Raw genomic sequence first — 23074 nt, 5'->3', positions numbered from 1 at the left:
ATTTTATCGTTTACGTCTCCTATACAAACATGGGCAGTCTGGTACTGTGCACAAATTATATAACGATAAAAATACAGATTTGGGACCACCTTCAACCCTAACGTAATACAGGGCATATTCCTAACACATTACAAGTAACACAGCCATGACTCATGACTTCTTTAGTTTTTGAACATTACCATATCTTGGTCGAAAATATTCAGAGTCAATATAGAACAAAGATCGTAAATTAATCCTACGTCAACTATGCGGTTATGGTTCGGATACAATCCTTCAACTTGCTTGTTTTTCGAAGAACATAACATAAACATAAAGTATTAACAAACCTCAAATGAAGTTCAAACGCAATTTCATAATTTTTTCTAGTATTTAAAAAAATAAGGAGTGCCCATGTGGACAAAGGGAGGAGGAGTATAAGAAATGTCCACGCTTGTCGGCGGAAGGAGAGGGTGGTGTCTGAAACCGTGCTTTTTCTGTTCACCTGGTATGTGGACAGCATATCAAGTTTGTGAAAAAACAGGAAGTGGGTTATATCTATGGTATAACCGCAAGGGTGACGTAGAACTATCGTTGATTTAGAGATCATTTGTTCGAAGTTGAATCTAAATCCATTCTGAATGAATGAAAAAATGAATATTTGGGAGACTTCGAAAACGAGAGCGTTACGTTGGAGGCACAAGGTTTTATGCATCCAATAAAGGATACGAAAAACCTTGTTCTGAAGAATAATCTTCAGAAGCTAACCTGCTAACTGTACTTGATCGACAAATCACAAACCCAAATGTATTATATGGCTATTTTATGGATAGAAAACATTAAAATAAACTCTTTCGCTTGAATGTAATTTTCAATTCCAAGGGGAACTGGCAGATTATTTTCCAGCAACGATTAGATGTTTCCACATTTTCCTCGATACTGGAAGCCCACCAGTGGTTAATACTAACTCGATAACCACCTGTTAATAGTACTTGATTGAAAAATATTTGGTCACAGAGTTACACGGATAGAAAACATTCAAATAAACTCTTTCACATGAATGTATTTTTGAATTCCCAGAGGAACTGGCAGATTATTTTCCAGCAATGATTAGATCTTTCCGGAACTTTCTCGATGCTGAATGGCATCCAAACGGAAAGAATTCTGCGCGTGTATGTGTCGATCATTTGCCGTCCACCTCCTCCAGCACGTTAGGCAACGATGTTGTCTTGTCGATGTCCTCACGAAAAATGAATGTGTCTCACCACCAGAATATCGCTCAAGTATGCTTTTTGTGTGTGATTGAATCGAGAGAAGGTGTGGTTTACGATGGCAATTTGGAAGGCAAACTAGAGGGGAATGAACTCTCTGAGCTCGGAACTTTCGGCGACTGAGCAATAATCGATTGCGGGCGCATACAATATTGGATACGGAAATATCCTTCTGATGGGGAAGAATAATCTTCTGAAGCTATCCTGTTAATTGCGATTGATTGAAAAATCACAAAACCAAATGTATTTGGTCACAGTGTCACATGGATAGAAAACATTTAAATCAACTCTTGCACATGAATGTATTTTTAAATTCCCAGAGGAAATGGCAGATTATTTTCAGTAACGATTAGATATTTCCACATTTTCCTCGATACTGGAAGCCCACCAGTGGTTAATACTAATTCGATAACCACCTGTTAATAGCACTTGATTGAAAAATATTTGGTCACAGAGTTACACGGATAGAAAACATTCAAATAAACTCTTTCACATGAATGTATTTTTGAATTCCCAGAGGAACTGGCAGATTATTTTCCAGCAATGATTAGATCTTTCCGGAACTTTCTCGATGTTGAATGGCATCCAAACGGAAAGAATTCTGCGCGTATATGTGTCGATCCTTCGCCGTCCACCTCTTCTAGCACGTTAGGCAACGATGGTGTCTTGTCGATGTCCTCACGAAAAATGAATGTGTCTCACCACCAGAATATCGCTTAAGTATGCTTTTTGTGTGTGATTGAATCGAGAGAAGGTGTGGTTTACGATGGCAATTTGGAAGACAAACTAGAGGGGAATGAACTCTCTGAGCTCGGAACTTTCGGCGACTGAGCAATAATCGATTGCGGGCGCATACAATATTGGATACGGAAATATCCTACTGATGGGGAAGAATAATCTTCTGAAGCTATCCTGTTAATTACGATTGATTGAAAAATCACAAAACCAAATGTATTTGGTCACAGTGTTACATGGATAGAAAACATTTAAATCGACTTTTGTACATGAATGTATTTTTAAATTCCCAGAGGAACTGGCAGATTATTTTCAGTAACGATTAGATATTTTCACATTTTCCTCGATACTGGAAGCCCACCAGTGGTTAATACTAACTCGATAACCACCTGTTAATAGTACTCGATTGAAAAATATTTGGTCACAGTGTTACATGGATAGAAAACATTCAAATAAACTCTTTCACATGAATGTATTTTTAAATTCCCAGAGGAACTGGCAGATTATTTTCCAGAAAAGATTAGATCTTTCCGGAACTTTCTCAATGCTGAATGGCATCCAAACGGAAAGAATTCCGCGCGTGTATGTGTGTGTAGCGATGTCTTCCCGGGGAACCGTTTGTGGCATCACTCTCCTCCTGATGGATTCCCTTCTGGCCTAGGGTGCACAAACAGGCTCTTGGTGACACCGTTCATCCGCGCTTTCATGATAAACGAAGAGCTTCACCACAACAGCGACAACATGCTCCAATCGCTGTTCAATTAGAACTGAGTGGATTTCTTAACTTTAAACTTAAATGCATTTTTATTCAGATGTTTTGCTATTTGCATACATATTTTACAGTTCAAGTGACACAGTCTGGGCTTTACATCTTCGGTTCAGCTTTTGGATTTAAAATCATACTGTTAAGCAAAAGTTCCTTATTTATAATTTGACAGTTGTTCACCATTTTAATGGTATTGTTTGAAATTAAATTTGAAAGAGACTACTTATAAACTACTAACTAACTAACTAATAACCAACTAACTAATCTACTATATACAAATTTTTTATCAGGTCAAATTCAGAGGATCTAGATTTCTCAACAAATTTAGCTTTTGTTTCATACATAATTGCATCTAGTTTTTGGATATTAGCCTCTTGGTGTAGATCCGAGATCCTTGTGTCAAAAGGACGATCAAGAATCATCCTCAATGCACGATTTTGCGCCACTTGGAGTTTGTTCCTGTGAGTCTGAGCACATGACCCCCACACCACAATTGCATAAAGGATGGCAGGAGCTATGATTTGATTGTAGACGGCCAGTTTGTTCACCTTTGAGAGACGGGATCGTCGACAGATCAGAGGGTACAGAGATCGAACCAAAGCGGAACACCTATTCAAATTCTTCTCCACGTGCTGACGGAAGAGGAGTTTCTGATCTATCACTAGCCCCAAATATGTTACTTCAGCAGACCACCCAACCCTTGTGCCATTCATCACCACAACGCAAGATGGAGGAGGTTTGAGTTTGGGAGACTGCCTGTGCAGGAACATGATTGTTTGGGTTTTGGAGGCATTGATTTTAATTTTCCATATGTTAGCATATTCAACAAAGGCGTCAAGGCATCGTTGAAGCCTGTTTGTTATTTCACGAGGCATCCTCCCCTTGACGGCAATTGCGGTGTCATCTGCGAACAGAAAGGACGCGCAGCCATCTCCCAGGGGAGGAGTGTCAGAGGTGTAAAGGCTGTACAGCAAAGGGCCCAGCAGACTTCCCTGCGGGACCCCTGCCTGGATGGAAAATGTGTTTGACAAACAGCCATTCAACGATACCCTGAACGACCTTTGCTGAAGGTAACACCGGATGATTTTCACGAGATAAATTGGAATGTTAAAGGAACAGAGCTTATATACAAGCCCGTCATGCCAGACACAGTCGAAAGCCTTTTCGACATCCAACAGTGCCAAGGCTGTGGACTTGGATACAGCCCTGTTCCTTTGGATGGTGTTCATCACTCTCACTAGTTGGTGGATAGTCGAATGCACCCGTCTAAACCCAAACTGTTCAGGCAGGAGGATGTTGTTGATCTCAACAAATTTTTGCAATCGGAATAAAATGATTTTTTCAAAAAGTTTGCCCAGCGCTGAAAGGAGGCTGATAGGTCTGTAGCTTGAAGGTAGAGTTGGATCCTTCCCGGGTTTGCGGATCGGCACGATCTTCGCTTCTTTCCAGATGCTTGGATAATAGTGCAATTCCAAGCATCGATTGAAGATGTTGCTGAGCAGCGAGTAGACTTTGGGAGTGAGCCTTTTCAGGATCAGGTTGAAGATTCCATCAAACCCGGGAGCCTTCATATTCTTAGTGGCCTTCAGCGCTGAGCGAACTTGTTCTGCATTGACCTTATCTTCCCGAGGTATGGCACATGGGGAGGTATCTAGTTCTTGGACGCACTGCGCAACCTGCTGTTCGAGTTGAGTGTGAGAGTCAATAGCAACGAACTTACCCCTCACAGGAACACGCCGCACACACGCCACATCAGCCACGGAGATGGCGTATTGAAGTCCCTCTAATGCTTGGTCGATGTCCTCCACTGAATGCAGCAGCGGGTTCTCCTCGAGGTGATGGTTCACCATCCTTCCAAACGCCAGCCAGTTGACGTGATGGTAATCCTTTCGAAGGTAGATGGCTGGAACAATGTTGACCCCTACTTCAGCAACCACCGGAAGGTGATCGGAGCTGAGCTCGTTTACCGCCACCGGCTTGGTCAGCATGATGTTTGAAAGGAAGATGTCCAAAGTCGATGGATTTCCCGCAGGTGAGGTGAAGGTTGGCTCGTCCGAGAACTGTACCGCATACTGCCCATGTTGCGCGTGGTCGAAGAGAAGCCGCCCGTTTTGATTTTGTCGGTAGTTCCGCCAATCCTCATGGCGGGCGTTGAGATCACCCCCAACAACAAAGCGAGAAGAGGTGCGAGTGATGGCAGTCAAGTCATTTTGGAACTGACGCGCCATCCTGTTGCTGTTCGGACACTGATGAGGACAGTACACGGCAATGAAATGGATGTTGCCGTTTGTCAATGCGACCTCCACACTAATCGCCTCGATGACCGACGTGCGAACGTGCGGAAGTATGTTGAGCTTCAGGCCTTTCCGTACGATGACCGCAACACCGCCCCCCCTAGAGCTGGTGCGATCAAGCCGGATGATGTTGTGATCCGGCAGCCAGAAACTGTCACCGGATTTTAGGTGGGTCTCTGAGAGCAGACCCACGTCGATGCTGTGTCTGCCGACGAAATCGGCAAACTCGATGGCTTTTGCTCTTATCGAGCAAGCGTTCCAAGTGGCAATTTTCAGAGACCTAAGAGCCATATTCAATGATAAACTTACCAAGCACATTCATCTGCTCGGGCTTGTTGCGGCACGCGCGGAGGGCGGTCGTCATCTTGTCAAAAATTTCCAGTAGCTCCGTCGGGGTGAACTTTTCGGAGTTGGTTTCAGTTTGTGGTGGGCGCCAAAATCCAGGGGGGGGGTGGTAGGCGTACGCTGTCCGGCGGGCTCGCCGGAGGTACGTTGAGGAGGGGCAGCTCGATCCCGAGCGCTTGGATGAGTTGTTTGCTGAGTGGGGCGAAGCGGAGGAAAATCTTCTGCTCTAAACGACTTCTCCTTCTTCCGCCCCGGTTGATTGTTGATAGACGCCTGCTTGCGGATATGTTTGAAATTTTCGCGTTTCGGGCATTGCCGGTCCGAACCCTGATGAGCGCCGCCACAGTTGATACATTTGTACTCCACTTTACCAGCTTTGTCCACTGGGCAGTCACCAGTGGCGTGGTCCTTAGCACACGTGCTGCAGCGAGGTTTGATGTTACAGTTGCGGGTGCCATGTCCAAAATTCAGGCACCGCTGGCACTGGGTGACGTCGCGACGGCCGCCACGGTAAGGTTCCCATCGGATTCTCAGGGAAAAAAGAGAGCGGATCGCTTTGAGGGCATTCAGCGTCACCGTCCCTTTCTGAAAGTGCACCAGAAACAGACAGTCCGGGTACATTTCTCGTTTTCACCTCTACGTTTCATCCGGTAAATGGCGGTCACGACTAGCTTAAACCGATCCTTGAGTTCAGCGGTGATCGTCTTCGGGTCGTAGTTAGACAGGCCGCGATTAACAGCCTTGAAGGGTTTGTCCCCCGGGATGTCGTGGGTGAAAAACTCAATATTGGCATTCTTCAAAAACGCCACGACCAGATCAAATTCATTCCGCGTACGGAGGAAAACTTTAGTGCCGATGCCACATAGCTTATATTCTGCTTTAACGCCCATCGATGCAAATTCACTGATGAGTTTGTCGAGAGCGACCGCCTTCACCACCAGCGGAGGGAGTTTGATTTTGGATGCTGCCTCAGTAGCAGAGTTTGCATTTTCAACCGTCGCGCCGAAGTCGCCTACTTCAGTACCGTTCGATGCGGTGTCACAGTCGCGAAGGCTCGACTCTGTGCGGGCACTTTTCACCGCGCCACCATCGCGTGCATCATTAGATGACGCTTGCCTTGAAAATTTATTGCCCCTGGCAATGCGATCATTTTTTGCAGGGCTCGAGCCTGCCTTCCTCTTCTTCTTGCTCATCACACACTACGCGAAGCGTCAAATTTATGACGCGGTAAGAAGAAAACACACGATACGAATAACGCGAAAAACGAAAAGAAAAAACCACACGACGATATCCAAGTTGGATTACCACTGGTGGGGTCCAATCTTAGATCGAAGCGCAGCGAAAGCAAAGTGAACTGGACTGCTCAACAGTCCGATGCCGAATGATGATGAACTAATAATGATGATGAGTGGATTTCCGAGCGGCGCTCGCTTATATACCGATTGGTGATTTCGATAGCCTGTTTTGAAAGCAATTTTAAGACTATTGAAACAAGTTTTTGGATCAAAAAGTAACAAGTATAGAACGCGCAGACATTTTATCTTTCGAATGAAGTCTTTATCATACCATTTCGTTCAGTTGTTTAGGAGCTATTAACGCTCAAAATCTCGGTCTTCGGCGTAACGCTTTCGTTTTCGAAACTTTGATTTTACACCCCGGTATAGAAATGAAAGACGTAGTCCTACGTCAAAAAATCGAATTTGTGAATGAGTTCTGCAAAAAGTGAGGAAAATAAACAGACAATTTTCCATTCTCTCCTACATCGCGAAGCACATGTAAAAGCGTGGTCTCGTACACACTCTGAGCATAGTTTCCCCATTGCGTGAGGTTTATCATACGTAGTTGTTGGCAGACGATCGTTTTTCAGCTTCCTCATTGGAGCGTTCTGGTTTATTTTTAATTCAGTCCTTCAGTTCCATCCGTTTCGGCGTGCGCGGCGTTAATCATTTAACGTTGAGTCCAGAGATTCAGTTAGAACTCTTACCCAGACTCGCGAAGAAGTGTTTGTATATCATGCGAACACTCTCTGTTTTCGCGATATGTTCATTTCAGTTACTTTACGCTGTTTTTCTACAGAGTGCTCACTAAAGCGTGAAGCATAGATTTTTGCCTCCCTTGGCGTCGGCCATATGATTGAACGTCGCGAAAATTGCATTGCTGTTGAAGAATTCGATACACAGAAACGAGAGTGCCAAACGAGTGTTAATGCAGTATGACTAGTGCAAACGTCAGAATGCGAATTACTTTCGGTTCTTGATCCTGCGCAAAGGCCATCTCCTGTTAATCAGTGCATGTGTTTGTGGTTTATTGACGGAAAGCCTCGAGAAGCGGCGTCTGTCGACGTATGTCCGCGCTGGTAGAACATCAGCTGGGCGATCCTTCGCACACTAAAAATATGCTTAGAATTTTGAGGTCAGACTTGTGAAAAATGTACAAATATTCGGAATATATTTGGTTAATTTTTATACGCAAGTGACAAGTGAAATAAAACGTGCGATAGTGAATGTTTTAATAAGCCGCGATCTTCAACTTAGTTTTATGGGTCAAAATGAACATAAAATATCAGGTAAACTTTCTCAGCTTTAAGGTTTTTTCCATAAACATAAATGTGCAACATATGAATACTTTCGTCAAACCAAAAAAGAGTGATTGATATCAAATGTTTTACTTTAACTAGAACAGATAACCAGAAATATACATGTCGCTTGAACGTGATAAGAATACTTCTGGGAATTGCTATCTATATGGTGCACAAGCAATAGTTCCCAGTAGTAAGATTGGAATTTCGGGAAGAATAGTGAATCAACATCTTAGCTATTTTTTTTTAAATTCGTTTATTTAACATGCTCAGTTACATAAGTTTAAGGGAGCCGAATTCTTAAATATATTTTTGAAATCATATATAAACAATTTTCTCACCTCTATGTTTAGTAAGATGGAAAACTCTATGGTTATGGTTACTCATGGTGGACTCGAGTTTAGTTCACAATTGTTTACTAAATTGATTTTTTTTTTCATAAATTACTTTACATATTTTCAACTAAAAACATCAAAGGAATCATATTAAGCGGTTCTTTCGCAATGACATGATAAGCCGCAGTGGGGCTCGATGGATGTTTGTATAAAAGAGGCTATAAACTAGAAGTTCATTCGCCTCTACAGGGGGCTTGATAAAGGGATGTCAATGAAGTAAACCACATACTGCGGGTTAGCTACAGCTTTATCGAGCCTCTGCTGCGGCTTATCATTCGCGACGCGTTGACACGCGTTTTTGGTATACTTTAGCATTAGGCATTCATTGATCTTTTGAGGCCACAACGAAGAGATATCCCACGCAGAAGTTGCAAGAAGAAGTATGAGTGCCTGTCGTGAGGGTTTGAAGGATGTTACGATTACAAAAAGCCGATGTGAAATACTCATTTATGAACTTGTGGAGGTACCTACATACATTATTTTTTGTTTCATAACTATACAAACGCGTTGTAAATTTTTATAATTTTGAAATTTTGCACCGTAAAGATGTTGGTGATGGTGGTATTCATTGTTGATCAATAAAATTCTGCTTTTTCCTAGGGTGGCAGTGCGACATTCGCACTGAAATTGCGGAACCGTAAACAAACGGAAAGACTGTTATAATGACCAATCTAAGCGTCGGAACAGCGAAACAAGGAAACGTACCATCAGTACCTCAACTGTATTAAGCGCGTTGTTGTTCTGAGTTGCAGACCAGTGAAATGACCGGGGTAGAAATCATTAGCTCTCTCGTAAACGATCGGCTTTGACGTGTCAGAGCGAGGCTAGGTCTTACTATCCGTAGCCGATGCAATGTTCCAAATGCTGGGCTTTCGGTCATAACGGAACGAAATGCAGACAAGACGGATGAAAGATACAATGACCAAGTGAGAGTTATCACTGAAAGGAACTTCTGAACGCTGTTTTTAAGGAAAATCGGTCACCTCCCACGAAAGTACATCGTCCTACCAGCCTAGAAACAACACAGCGCCATCGCCATCGAAACAACGGAAACCAGAATCCCAGTTCGCCGCCGCCGAAGTACATCCATCAAAGACCGCAGATGACCAGTCTACGTTGCCGTCCGGATACTTACCGACGCTCCGAAGCCCTTTCATTTAGCTGCCGTCCACCTCTGACTCGTTCGGCTCCACCGTTCACAATAGCTTCCAAGTCGCTGGCAGTTTTTCCATCATCGGGCGGGAACATTTACTGGGTGGCTCGTCGCTGCCTGATCTCTGCATTTCCGTTCTAATTCGGTTACTGACTGCGATACGTACAGGTTTCGAAAGATGCCGATCAGTAATTAAGAATTTATGCCATAAAATGCGAAGCATTAAAAAACAATATGCTGGTATTTCATAGCTGTAGAACCAGATGGTAAATTATTGCTCCTTCAATTCCACATCAATTTCGTATGAATTGTAAACAAGTTCATGATGGATGGGTCCTGTTCCCAATTAGTTCGACGTGGTTTCGACCAAACTGCGATATGTTGGAATTTATAACTCGTCCATGCAGAGTAAACTGCTCGTTTAACACTAGATTGCCCAAGAAAGTCATTTTGACTGCTTTCAAATTTCAATTAGAACAACAACTATGTATTCAATGACACAAATATTTCAGAATGTTGTTATACCTATATTGCCCAGAGGCAGTCATTTTGACTGCTTGCATCCTTCTTATTCATCCAAAGATTAATACGTTGAGCTGGTTTCATCGCACCGACATTGGACTTTTTGTTTAGAGAGTGTCAACTGGAAACGACAGCAACAAAATTGGAAAATGATTTTTATAAAAGTCCCCTATTGATCCGCAGGGACCAACGTGAGTCAGACGAAAAGTTCATCTTTGGTCCCCTAGCTCGGTCAGGGCTCAACGGTTTAAATAAGCCGGAAGAACTAGTGTATACTAGACAGGAAGAGGCAGAGTTGTTTGATGAAGTATCGTAAATGAAGCGCTGGGCGGTCTTACGGTAGATGGTCGGAACCTGAACCATGGACGATGAAAAGATGTATATCGGCGTGTTATTTTACCTTTTCTTGGCTTTGGTGGTCGTCTGTCTCTCTATTCTGGCCATTCGCCCAAAAGTTTTCTATCGGGCGCAGCTGGGGAATGTTGGGAAGGTTGGTGGTCTTCGCGACAATGTTTATCTCCAGCCTATCCATCCTCCAGTGTTCTTTTGGCATAATGGGCTGAGAAAAAAGTTTTTCACTTTTTTCGCCGGAAAGAAGTTTTTCACCAGCATCTCAAGCTACTCCTTCTGGGTGATTGCCTGCTGATCAGATACGGCCGGTCTAGTCTGACGCTTCCGCATAAGAATGTCCATTTTGGCCAGATTCTTCTCCACCGTTTGGCCGGTTGCTTCGATCTCCCGGCTTAAGAAGCGGCAAAGAGATGATATTGTAAATTCCAGATCGGCTATATCTGGCGGGCACAAAGTGCCTCAGAATGTCCAACTCCTTCACTGTGGGTGGAGCTTGCAGTATGGAAAAATCATCAAGTTGCTTGACAGTGCTGCTGCTGCGAATAATAGCCAATAGCCTTGAATCATTTTTGTTGTAGATATAATAAACGTCAGATTTAAAGAAAATTTGTTCCTATAAATTATCATCGCCATCCGAAATTAGTCCATTTTTTTTAATGCATACGTTAACACTAAAATCGATGAAAAATGAATTGGAATTTTCAAGCATTCCATTCGGTAATTTGAAGAAAATTGTAGAATTTGAATCTTGCCAGGCGTAAATGCTCTGATTGAGCGAGTGGTTTTCGGGCGTAAACAAAATCTAAATCACCGAAAAATCACAACTGAGTACCGATAGTCAAAAAGAAATAATACTGATCAGTTTAGACTCGCTAAACTATGGTTCATGTTCACATAACGTATATACATAACGTTTTGTTTTTTATGTCCCGCGTTGGACCTCTGACCATCTGGTCACTTTAGCTAACAAGTTGTTTATTTTATGTTTTGACCCATAAATTCAGGATATGAATGTGAAATAGAGCTGAGTCAACGAAAAATGAAGATCGTTTGATTGATATAGAATCAGATACAACAAATTCTGAACCACCATCTGAAAATGAAGCGGATTATATCCAAAGTGAAACATCTGACACTGAAGAAAGCGTTGTATAGTCGATCACCAATGATGAACATGAAAGTGTCAGTAGTTCAGACTCTGACGAAGAAACATTTGAAAACATCTATCAGGGAACCGAAACAGATACCCGATGGTATTGTGTGGTCAAAATTTGACGAAGATTTTATTCCCGGAAGGCTACGAGCTACTTTCAAGGGTGTGAAAGGGTCGTCAGGCTGCGCAAAAACGAACATTATGTTAGATAATCTTATCAGAGCTTGTTGATAATATAATATATAAATTCATCAGAATATAAATACGCACAAAGATCGATTACAGAATCATCAAATGCAACCCATTCTAATGAACGCAAAATTTGTCAAATCCAACTTAGCTGCAACAATAAAACTAATAACATATCTGAAGGTGTCAAAAGTATGTTTGCGAAAGATGTACACATAACAAGACTCGCTTTCCTTTGTAAAAATGTACAAATAATAATGCTTAATTTCATTCCCAAGTGAAATTTTTTTTCCATTGTTAATATTTACTAACAACTTATCTTATAACTGTAAATAATATAAAACAATATAGAAAATTTACTTAAAACGAATTTCTTTACACATTAGTTATTCTTTTGCAATGCAGTCATTTTGGCTGCTTTTGGGCAATCTAGCTATATAAAAAATTTCAGTTTTTCTACTGTTAAGGGGGTAGTACACTATGAAAACCTGAAAAAAATTTAAAAAATATTTATGGCTTAAAATGTTTTCCGGAATGTCTACTGTAGTTTTTGTCCCAGGTTTGTCCAATGCTCCGTTCCAAAGTTACAAGCCAATTAGTGGGCCTAGGTCTTTGCGTAAGGAGCGCGGATCCAACATTTAAAATGCGTTTTTCTCGAAACTAGGTTTTGTAAACTGGTGGGAGTTCTATCTCCGGAACGATCCATCCGGTTTTTTTCAAATAGCTTTTCCCAGATTCTCCACTAAATTTCCTGTCATCGTACATAGGATTTTTTGTTATTTTGAGAAATAAAATTTTGGTGAATGTTTTTGTCCCGATTTTTGAGGCAAAAACGCATTTCTTTACAAAAAAATGTCGCCATTTCGTCAAAAAACAAGGGTTCAATAAACCGGTTGCGGCTATTCAGGGGACAGTCCAATTTCCACCAATATATTTTTTGTTTGTTAAGTTATTTATACCTAATAAAAGTGTGATATCAGATTAATCATAGTAATTTATTTTCTCGTTGAAAAAATTCGCGAAAACCACATACTTTTTGTGATGTTCATAGTGTACTACCCCCTTAAGCTCCAACATCTCCATACTGCTTGTTATCTGGATCTAGTCTAAATAGATCACCTTTTGTGATTTTTAATCCTCTCGAATGAAAAAGTGCCGTCAACTTCTGCACGAGCTGCTGGTCAACCTCATCGACTGCATTTCCCCAGTATCTGTCCGTTGAAGTAGCATTTTTATCCACGTTTTCTCTCTTCTTCAATTTAGCTATGATCATACACCAATCCATTCCGATTGGCCGGAGTTCTGGGCAGTTTTGGAAGTTCATCTCTTTCTCAATGACGTCTGCTGGCTCATCCCAGCGTGACGTGATAAAGTTTTAACTCACCACCAACACGTTTTTATGTATAAATCACTCGATTTCCGCGCTTTGTTTCTAGGCTTCTATCGCAAGTAATAAAATGTTATTTTTTATTGGATAATCAACTGAATAACTGTTAAATGGTAAACGCCCTAACTAGCTAGTTTTGATTGGCCCGATCTACGGTTTCCCCAACACAGCCATCAAAATCAAGCAGCATTGGGGAAATGGGCATTGCAAACACATGATAGTATGGGGACTTTCGTTAGCACCGAAATGTGTTCCCTAACACAGACTTCAAAACCAAGCAGCGTTAGAGAAATCGGCATTGCAAATACATGAAAGTCAGGGGAATAATCAGACGCTTTTTTAAATGAATATTTAAGAAGCTGAGGCCCATACTCACATTGTGTAAACGCTCTTGATTTGAGCTGAATGGAAAGTGCAGCAAGAACATTTTATATTAGTTATTAACGGGTGTTAAATAAAAAATGAGAATTTTTTCAATACCTTTCAGTAACTCAAATGAAGAGCGTAAAATTTTCTTTCTCCAAGAAAATTGCTCTTTGGGCTCCCTAGAAACAGTAGGCGTGTTTGGTTTTGCTAGTTTGAATTTAGTCAAAGCAAAGATGGCGTCGAAACAGCACGTGCTCCGCGAACGCATTGTACGGTTCTACGAAACGCATTTCCAGCAAGGAAAAAAGTTCACGGTGGCACATTTTGAGGAAGAAAATGTACCTGTCAGTACGGTATATCGTATCCTGGGTTCCCTGAACGTAGAGCGGAAGGTCGGAAGTGGTCGTCCGGTGACGATAATGACGAAGAAGAGGAAGACATCGTTAAAGAAGCTGTTTGACAACAAGGACGCAACCAGTCTGCGTGACGCCGGTCGGAAATATGGCTGCTCCCACTGCTGCTCAAGATGGAAGGAATCGTCTGCAAGAAGAAGACGAGGTCGTCGGAGTACACGGAGGAGCAGATTGAGACGGTTAAATCACAGTGTCGGTGGATGACCAAAAAATACCGCGGGACGTCTTTCGTTCTGGACGACGAAAGCTATTTTCCGCTGTCCAAAACGCATATTTCAGGAAATGATAATTACTACTCCAACGACACCGCATCCACACCGCCTGAAGTAAAATACAAGTTCAAGCACAAGTTCGAAAAAAATGTTATGTTGTACATCGCCATTTCCGACCGGGGCACTTCAAAGCCATGGTTTAAGCCGAGCGGTCTGGCAATCAACCAACAAATCTATCGAGAAGAGTGCCTCGATAAAATCCTGCTGCCGTTCCTGAACGAGCATCACGCGGATGGGAAGTACGTCTTCTGGCCGGACAAGGCGTCTTCCCATTACGCCATGAAGACGCTGGCGTATCTTGAGGAGAAAAAGATACCGTTCGTGCCGATAAATCGTAACCCAACAAACTTGCCCCAGTTCCGCCCAATAGAGGATTTCTTTGGCTCACTCAGTGCCCTAGTGTATAAAAACAATTGGAGGGCCAAGGACATGAAGCAACTGACTACAAGAATCCGGAATTGTATCCGGAAAATGGTCGTAAGTGCTGTACAACGTTCTTGTGAGAGCATCGCAACAAAGTTGCGTCGAACAGCAGACCACGGCCCTTACTCAAATATTCACTGACATTTTTTTGAAGAAAATACATTATGTTATTAATAAAAAATACTGAAATCGATGAAAAAAAAAATTATATGTGATTGAAAAAATGCTCATTTTTTATTTAACACCCGTTATCTTAAATACTTATCACTTTTCCCTGAGATCTCCCCTTCCTCTTCCAAGATTCGCACAATTCATGACGTTCAGTTGCAGTTTCCGGTTCAATGAGCCGTTTCGACGCCTCGATGAAACCTTCCTGGAAACAGACAAACGTTCGTTGAAGCGTTTTAGCACTATACAGATGGTGGTTTTGGCCATTTTGAACTCCTTTGAGATCATTGTACCCGACCATGGCGGGGTTTGTTGACTTTTGTTCAGGAATAAGTCTCTTCTTTTCATTCCACCGCAGGGCAATTTTAAAAACACCAACGTTTTTCAAATCAGAAACAGAACAGAAGACCTTTGTAATATGCTGTTAAAAATTCCAGAACCGATCACTGGGAGCGCTGTTCTGGACAAAGACAGCATACCTATTCTAAATTGGCAGAGCCTCACATTTCGCGATATTGTCGAATCACCAAATTGTCCGTGCAATACTTCTATCGTAACATGAGCTGTGTGGCATGTTGCATCATTCATCTGAAAGAGAATGTCATCGTCATCGATTGGAACAACTTTTCTCTCTCTCTCTCCCACATACACACACACACACACACACACACACAAAACACACATACTCACAATCAATAGAAACAAAAGGAATCATGTGTCAACCATCTTTTGTTGCTTCTAGTAAGCCACGCAAACCCATCGGTCCTTTTCAGGGTCACCAACAAGTTCAAAAGAATTTTATTTTATATGTACAACTATGGAAATAATTCCATATTTACACTTATTCACTCACACTTTCAAAATATTCATTCATTCATTGAGAATTCATTCAGATACAAGTTCAAACAAATGATTGCCAAGGCCAGCGGTAGTACTTGCGGTTATACACTGCGTTTCACAACTATAGAACCACTCTTTTTTTCTGGGTTTCCAAAGATATGTAAGAAGTCGGTTGAATTGAAGTATACAGTGTAAATTCGAAGCGTAAAACTACAGACATCCCATCTAAGATGTTTTTGGGTGATTCGGAGTCGTCATCTGTCCCGGAAACGTGTGATTTGTTTTCTAAACATTTGGCTTCAGTGTTTTTTGCTGATGCAGCCACCTCATCTGAAGCCGAGAGGGCTGCTGCTAACATTCCAGAATATCCAGTAGACTTGCGGTCATTCGTTGTTACTCCACGGATGGTAGAGAAGTCTGTAAAAAAGTTGAAACGTTCAACGGTTCCTGGCCCAGATGCAATTCCGGCAATAGTTTTCAGCCGCTGTGCTTCAGCTTTGGCGTCACCCTTCTCCCGCATATACACAGCTTCGATGGATCAAGGAGTCCTCCTGGATGTGTGGAAGCACTCATTTGTGTTACCCGTCTTTAAAAAACAGGAAGTGGGTTATATCTATGGTATAACCGCAAGAGTGACGTAGGACTATCGTTGATTTAGAGATCATTTGTTTGATGTTGAATCTGAATTCATTCTGAATGAATGAATTTTTGGAGAACTTCGAAAACGAGAGCGTTACGTTGGAGGCACAAGGTTTTATGCATCCAATATTGGATACGGAAATATCCTACTGATGGGGAAGAATAATCTTCAGAAGCTATCCTGTTAATTGCGATTGATTGAAAAATCACAAAACCAAATGTAACATTCAAATAAACTCTTTCACATGAATGTAATTTTAAATTCCCAGATGAACTGGCAGATTATTTTCAGTAACGATTAGATATTTCCAAATTTTCCTCGATACTGGAAGCCCATCAGTGGTTAATGCTAACTCGATAACCATCTGTTAATAGCACTTGATTGAAACATATTTGGTCACAGTGTTACATGGATAGAAAACATTCAAATAAACTCTTTCACATGAATGTATTTTTAAATTCTTAGAGGAACTGGCTGATTATTTCCCAGCAATGATTAGATCTTTCCGGAACTTTCTCGATGCTGAATGGCATCCAAACGGAAAGAATTCTGCGCGTGTATGTGTCGATCCTTCGCCGCCACCTCCTCCAGCACGTTAGGCAACGATGTTGTCTTGTCGATGTCCTCACGAAAAATGAATGTGTCTCACCACCAGAATATCGCTTAAGTATGCTTTTTGTGTGTGATTGAATCGAGAGAAGGTGTGGTTTACGATGGTAATTTGGAAGGCAAACTAGAGGGGAATGAACTCTCTGAGCTCGGAACTTTCGGCGACTGAGCAATAATCGATTGCGGGCGCATACAATATTGGATACGGAAATATCCTACTGATGGGGAAGAATAATCTTCTGAAGCTATCCTGTTAATTGCGATTGATTGAAAAACCACAAAACCAAATGTATTTGGTCACAGTGTTACATGGAAAGAAAACATTCAAATAAACTCTTTAACATGAATATATTTTGAAAATTCCCAAAGGAACTGGCAGATTATTTTCAGTAACGATTAGATATTTCCACATTTTCCTCGATACTGGAAGCCCACCAGTGGTTAATGCCAACTCGATAACCACCTGTTAATAGCACTTGATTGAAACATATTTGGTCACAGTGTTACATGGATAGAAAACATTCAATTGAACTCTTTCACATGAATATATTTTGAAAATTCCCAAAGGAACTGGCAGATTATTTTCAGTAACGATTAGATATTTCCACATTTTCCTCGATACTGGAAGCCCACCAGTGGTTAATGCCACCTCGATAACCACCTGTTAATAGCACTTGATTGAAACATATTTGGTCACAGTGTTACATGGATAGAAAACATTCAATTAAACTCTTTCAAATGAATATATTTTGAAAATTCCCAAAGGAACTGGCAGATTATTTTCAGTAACGATTAGATATTTCCACATTTTCCTCGATACTGGAAGCCCACCAGTGGTTAATGCCAACTCGATAACCACCTGTTAATAGCACTTGATTGAAACATATTTGGTCACAGTGTTACATGGATAGAAAACATTCAATTAAACTCTTTCAAATGAATATATTTTGAAAATTCCCAAAGGAACTGGCAGATTATTTTCAGTAATGATTAGATATTTCCACATTTTCCTCGATACTGGAAGCCCACCAGTGGTTAATGCCAACTCGATAACCACCTGTTAATAGCACTTGATTGAAACATATTTGGTCACAGTGTTACATGGATAGAAAACATTCAATTAAACTCTTTCAAATGAATATATTTTGAAAATTCCCAAAGGAACTGGCAGATTATTTTCAGTAACGATTAGATATTTCCACAGTTTCCTCGATACTGGAAGCCCACCAGTGGTTAATGCCAACTCGATAACCACCTGTTAATAGCACTTGATTGAAACATATTTGGTCACAGTGTTACATGGATAGAAAACATTCAATTAAACTCTTTCACATGAATATATTTTGAAAATTCCCAAAGGAACTGGCAGATTATTTTCCAGCAATGATTAGATCTTTCCGGAACTTTCTCGATGCTGAATGGCATCCTAACGGAATGAGTTCTCCGCGTGTATGTGTCGATCCTTCGCCGTCCACCTCCTCCAGCACGTTAGGCAACGATGTTGTCTTGTCGATGTCCTCACGAAAAATGAATGTGTCTCACCACCAGAATATCGCTTAAGTATGCTTTTTGTGTTTGATTGAATCGAGAGAAGGTGTGGTTTACGATGGTAATTTTGAAGGCAAACTAGAGGGGAATGAACTCTCTGAGCTCGGAACTTTCGGCGACTGAGCAATAATCGATTGCGGGCGCATACAATATTGGATACGGAAATATCCTACTGATGGGGAAGAATAATCTTCTGAAGCTATCCTGTTAATTGCGGTTGATTGAAAAACCACAAAACCAAATGTATTTGGTCACAGTGTTACATGGATAGAAAACATTCAATTAAACTCTTTCACATGAATATATTTTGAAAATTCCCAAAGGAACTGGCAGATTATTTTCAGTAACGATTAGATATTTCCACATTTTCCTCGATACTGGAAGCCCACCAGTGGTTAATGCCAACTCGATAACCACCTGTTAATATCACTTGATTGAAACATATTTGGTCACAGTGTTACATGGATAGAAAACATTCAATTAAACTCTTTCACATGAATATATTTTGAAAATTCCCAAAGGAACTGGCAGATTATTTTCCAGCAATGATTAGATCTTTCCGGAACTTTCTCGATGCTGAATGGCATCCTAACGGAAAGAGTTCTGCGCGTGTATGTGTCGATCCTTCGCCGTCCACCTCCTCCAGCACGTTAGGCAACGATGTTGTCTTGTCGATGTCCTCACGAAAAATGAATGTGTCTCACCACCAGAATATCGCTTAAGTATGCTTTTTGTGTGTGATTGAATCGAGAGAAGGTGTGGTTTATGATGGTAATTTGGAAGGCAAACTAGAGGGGAATGAACTCTCTGAGCTCGGAACTTTCGGCGACTGAGCAATAATCGATTGCGGGCGCATACAATATTGGATACGGAAATATCCTACTGATGGGGAAGAATAATCTTCTGAAGCTATCCTGTTAATTGCGATTGATTGAAAAACCACAAAACCAAATGTATTTGGTCACAGTGTTACATGGATAGAAAACATTCAATTTAACTCTTTCACATGAATATATTTTGAAAATTCCCAAAGGAACTGGCAGATTATTTTCAGTAACGATTAGATATTTCCACATTTTCCTCGATACTGGAAGCCCACCAGTGGTTAATGTCAACTCGATAACCACCTGTTAATAGCCGCGCGTGTATGTGTGTGTAGCGATGTCTTCCCAGGGAACCGTTTGTGGCATCACTCTCCTCCTGATAGATTCCCTTCTGGCCTAGGGTGCACCGTTCATCCGCGCTTTCATGATAAATAAAGAGCTTCACCGCAACAGCGACAACATGCTCCAATCGCTGTTCAATTAGAACTGAGTGGATTTCCGAGCGCCGCTCGCTTATATACCGATTGGTGATTTCAATAGCCTGTTTTGAAAGCAATTTTAAGACTATTGAAACAAGTTTTTGGATCAAAAAGTAACAAGTATATAACGCGTAGACATTTTATCTTTCGAATGAAGTGTTTATCATACCATTTCGTTCAGTTGTTTAGGAGCTATTAACGCTCAAAATCTCGGTCTCCGGCGTAACGCTTTCGTTTTCGAAACTTTGATTTTACACCCCGGTATAGAAATGAAAGACGTAGTCCTACGTCAAAAGGAGACAAGTGTAACGTGAGCAACTATCGCGGGATAACCAGCTTATCTGCCGCCTCTAAGTTATTTGAGATGATTGTGAACGATGTTGTCTTTTTCGAAGTTAAGAGCTATATCTCACCAGTACAACATGGTTTTATGCCAGGACGCTCGGTAAGCACCAATCTTCACGAGTTCTCATTGTTCTGTGTCAACCGCCTAGAAGAACGAGCTCAGGTTGATGCTATTTATACCGACATAAAAGCCGCTTTCGACTGAATTGACCACCGAATCCTGCTGAGGAAGCTATCCCGTTTTGGTGCTTCTGATGGATTCATCAACTGGATTAGGTCATACCTTTCTGGAAGAACTCTGCGTGTCAAGCTCCAATATCACACTTCGTCTCCGTTTGCTGTTCGTTCGGGAGTTTCACAAAGCAGTAATCTAGGGCCACTGCTGTTCGCGATATTCTACAATGACGTGTCCCTTATTCTAGCATCCGGCTGTGTGTCGATCTACGCAGACGACTTGAAGATTTATTTGGCTATCAGAACTGTTGAGAATTGTCGTCGACAATTCTTGTTGAACTCCTTTGAGATCATTGTACCCGACCATGGCGGGGTTTGTTGACTTTTGTTCAGGAATAAGTCTCTTCTTTTCATACCACCGCAGGGCAATTTTAAAAACACCAACGTTTTTCAAATCAGAAACAGAACAGAAGACCTTTGTAATATGCTGTTAAAAATTCCAGAACCGATCACTGGGAGCGCTGTTCTGGACAAAGACAGCATACCTATTCTAAATTGGCAGAGCCTCACATTTCGCGATATTGTCGAATCACCAAATTGTCCGTGCAATACTTCTATCGTAACATGAGCTGTGTGGCATGTTGCATCATTCATTTGAAAGAGAATGTCATCGTCATCGATTGGAACAACTTTTCTCTCTCTCTCCCACATACACACACACACACAAAACACACATACTCACAATCAATAGAAACAAAAGGAATCATGTGTCAACCATCTTTTGTTGCTTCTAGTAAGCCACGCAAACCCATCGGTCCTTTTCAGGGTCACCAACAAGTTCAAAAGAATTTTATTTTATATGTACAACTATGGAAATAATTCCATATTTACACTTATTCACTCACACTTTCAAAATATTCATTCATTCAGATACAAGTTCAAACAAATGATTGCCAAGGCCAGCGGTAGTACTTGCGGTTATACACTGCGTTTCACAACTATAGAACCACTCTTTTTTTCTGGGTTTCCAAAGATATGTAAGAAGTCGGTTGAATTCAAGTATACAGTGTAAATTCGAAGCGTAAAACTACAGACATCCCATCTAAGATGTTTTTGGGTGATTCGGAGTCGTCATCTGTCCCGGAAACGTGTGATTTGTTTTCTAAACATTTGGCTTCAGTGTTTTTTGCTGATGCAGCCACCTCATCTGAAGCCGAGAGGGCTGCTGCTAACATTTCAGAATATCCAGTAGACTTGCGGTCATTCGTTGTTACTCCACGGATGGTAGAGAAGTCTGTAAAAAAGTTGAAACGTTCAACGGTTCCTGGCCCAGATGCAATTCCGGCAATAGTTTTCAGCCGCTGTGCTTCAGCTTTGGCGTCACCCTTCTCCCGCATATACACAGCTTCGCTGGATCAAGGAGTCCTCCTGGATGTGTGGAAGCACTCATTTGTGTTACCCGTCTTTAAAAAAGGAGACAAGTGTAACGTGAGCAACTATCGCGGGAATACCAGCTTATCTGCCGCCTCTAAGTTATTTGAGATGATTGTGAACGATGTTGTCTTTTTCGAAGTTAAGAGCTATATCTCACTAGTACAACATGGTTTTATGCCAGGACGCTCGGTAAGCACCAATCTTCACGAGTTCTCATTGTTCTGTGTCAACCGCCTAGAAGAACGAGCTCAGGTTGATGCTATTTATACCGACATAAAAGCCGCTTTCGACTGAATTGACCACCGAATCCTGCTGAGGAAGCTATCCCGTTTTGGTGCTTCTGATGGATTCATCAACTGGATTAGGTCATACCTTTCTGGAAGAACTCTGCGTGTCAAGCTCCAATATCACACTTCGTCTCCGTTTGCTGTTCGTTCGGGAGTTTCACAAAGCAGTAATCTAGGGCCACTGCTGTTCGCGATATTCTACAATGACGTGTCCCTTATTCTAGCATCCGGCTGTGTGTCGATCTACGCAGACGACTTGAAGATTTATTTGGCTATCAGAACTGTTGAGAATTGTCGTCGACTACAAAGCTTGCTTGACCAGTTCGTCAGTCATTATTCCATATCTCATAACTACATCAATATATCTTTGGCACCGCATGTAAACAACAACAATGACAACACTTGCAAGTATCAAATATCATGCTACATGTTATTTAGTATTGCCTTAAAGGAATCGCACCTCTAGATATCGTTCGTACAAACTAAGCGTAAACCAAGCGCCAAACAAGCGTTCGCCATAGCTTGCATACAGAGCCATACATTGGTTGCTTGAAACTACTAGCAATATAAACATTTCTCATCATTTTGCGCTATTCTCAAAAGAAACGCTTCTGTTAATATTACTGGCCTCGAGAAGAGTTGCATTACTTTCTCATGCTCGAGAGAAGCGCAGCTGTCACCCTTAGTGGAGGAAGTTTTGCTACTGGCAAGCAAAACCTAATGACATACAAAATTCCAGAACATTTACTTTCTTGGTGACTAAACAAGATAAATAAACTCTTTTTGTTAATAACAACCTCGAAAACAGTAGCAATGCTTCATTATGATCAATATTAGCGCAAATGCAATCCTAGTTGAAGACAGTTTTGCGACTGGCACGCGAACCCAAATAACTTATAACATTCCAGTAAGACATTCAAGATGCTTGGTATTCCCAAATAATTTTTGGTGCACAACCTTAACGTCTGCTTCGCCATAACGTCAGTTTAATGCATTGATGCATTCTCAAAGGCACCAACGAAGCCCTTATGAAGACGGAAAATAAACAATTGTTACTCTGCTGTAACACCCATCGATGCGAATTCGCTGATGAGTTTGTCAAGAGTCATCACCTTCACCACCAGCGGGGGGAGCTTG

The 23074-nt window shown here is 41.4% G+C and overlaps 1 protein-coding gene across 1 annotated transcript in view; it reads left to right on the top strand.

Annotated features, from left to right (window-relative positions):
- The first annotated feature begins 7234 nt into the window (after positions 1–7234).
- LOC129780533 (uncharacterized) overlaps positions 7235–23074 on the top strand; it is a 40237-nt gene continuing 24397 nt past the window's right edge. Inside the window, exon 1 of the mRNA XM_055788892.1 lies at positions 7235–7953. The gene's annotated coding sequence lies outside the window, so the exon portion shown is untranslated. The remainder of the gene's footprint in view (positions 7954–23074) is intronic.

This window comes from Toxorhynchites rutilus, chromosome 3, assembly GCF_029784135.1.
Source record: "Toxorhynchites rutilus septentrionalis strain SRP chromosome 3, ASM2978413v1, whole genome shotgun sequence".
Classification (NCBI taxonomy): domain Eukaryota; kingdom Metazoa; phylum Arthropoda; class Insecta; order Diptera; family Culicidae; genus Toxorhynchites; species Toxorhynchites rutilus.
Note: the sequence above shows the minus strand (reverse complement) of the source record. Positions and strands in the feature narration are given on the sequence as shown.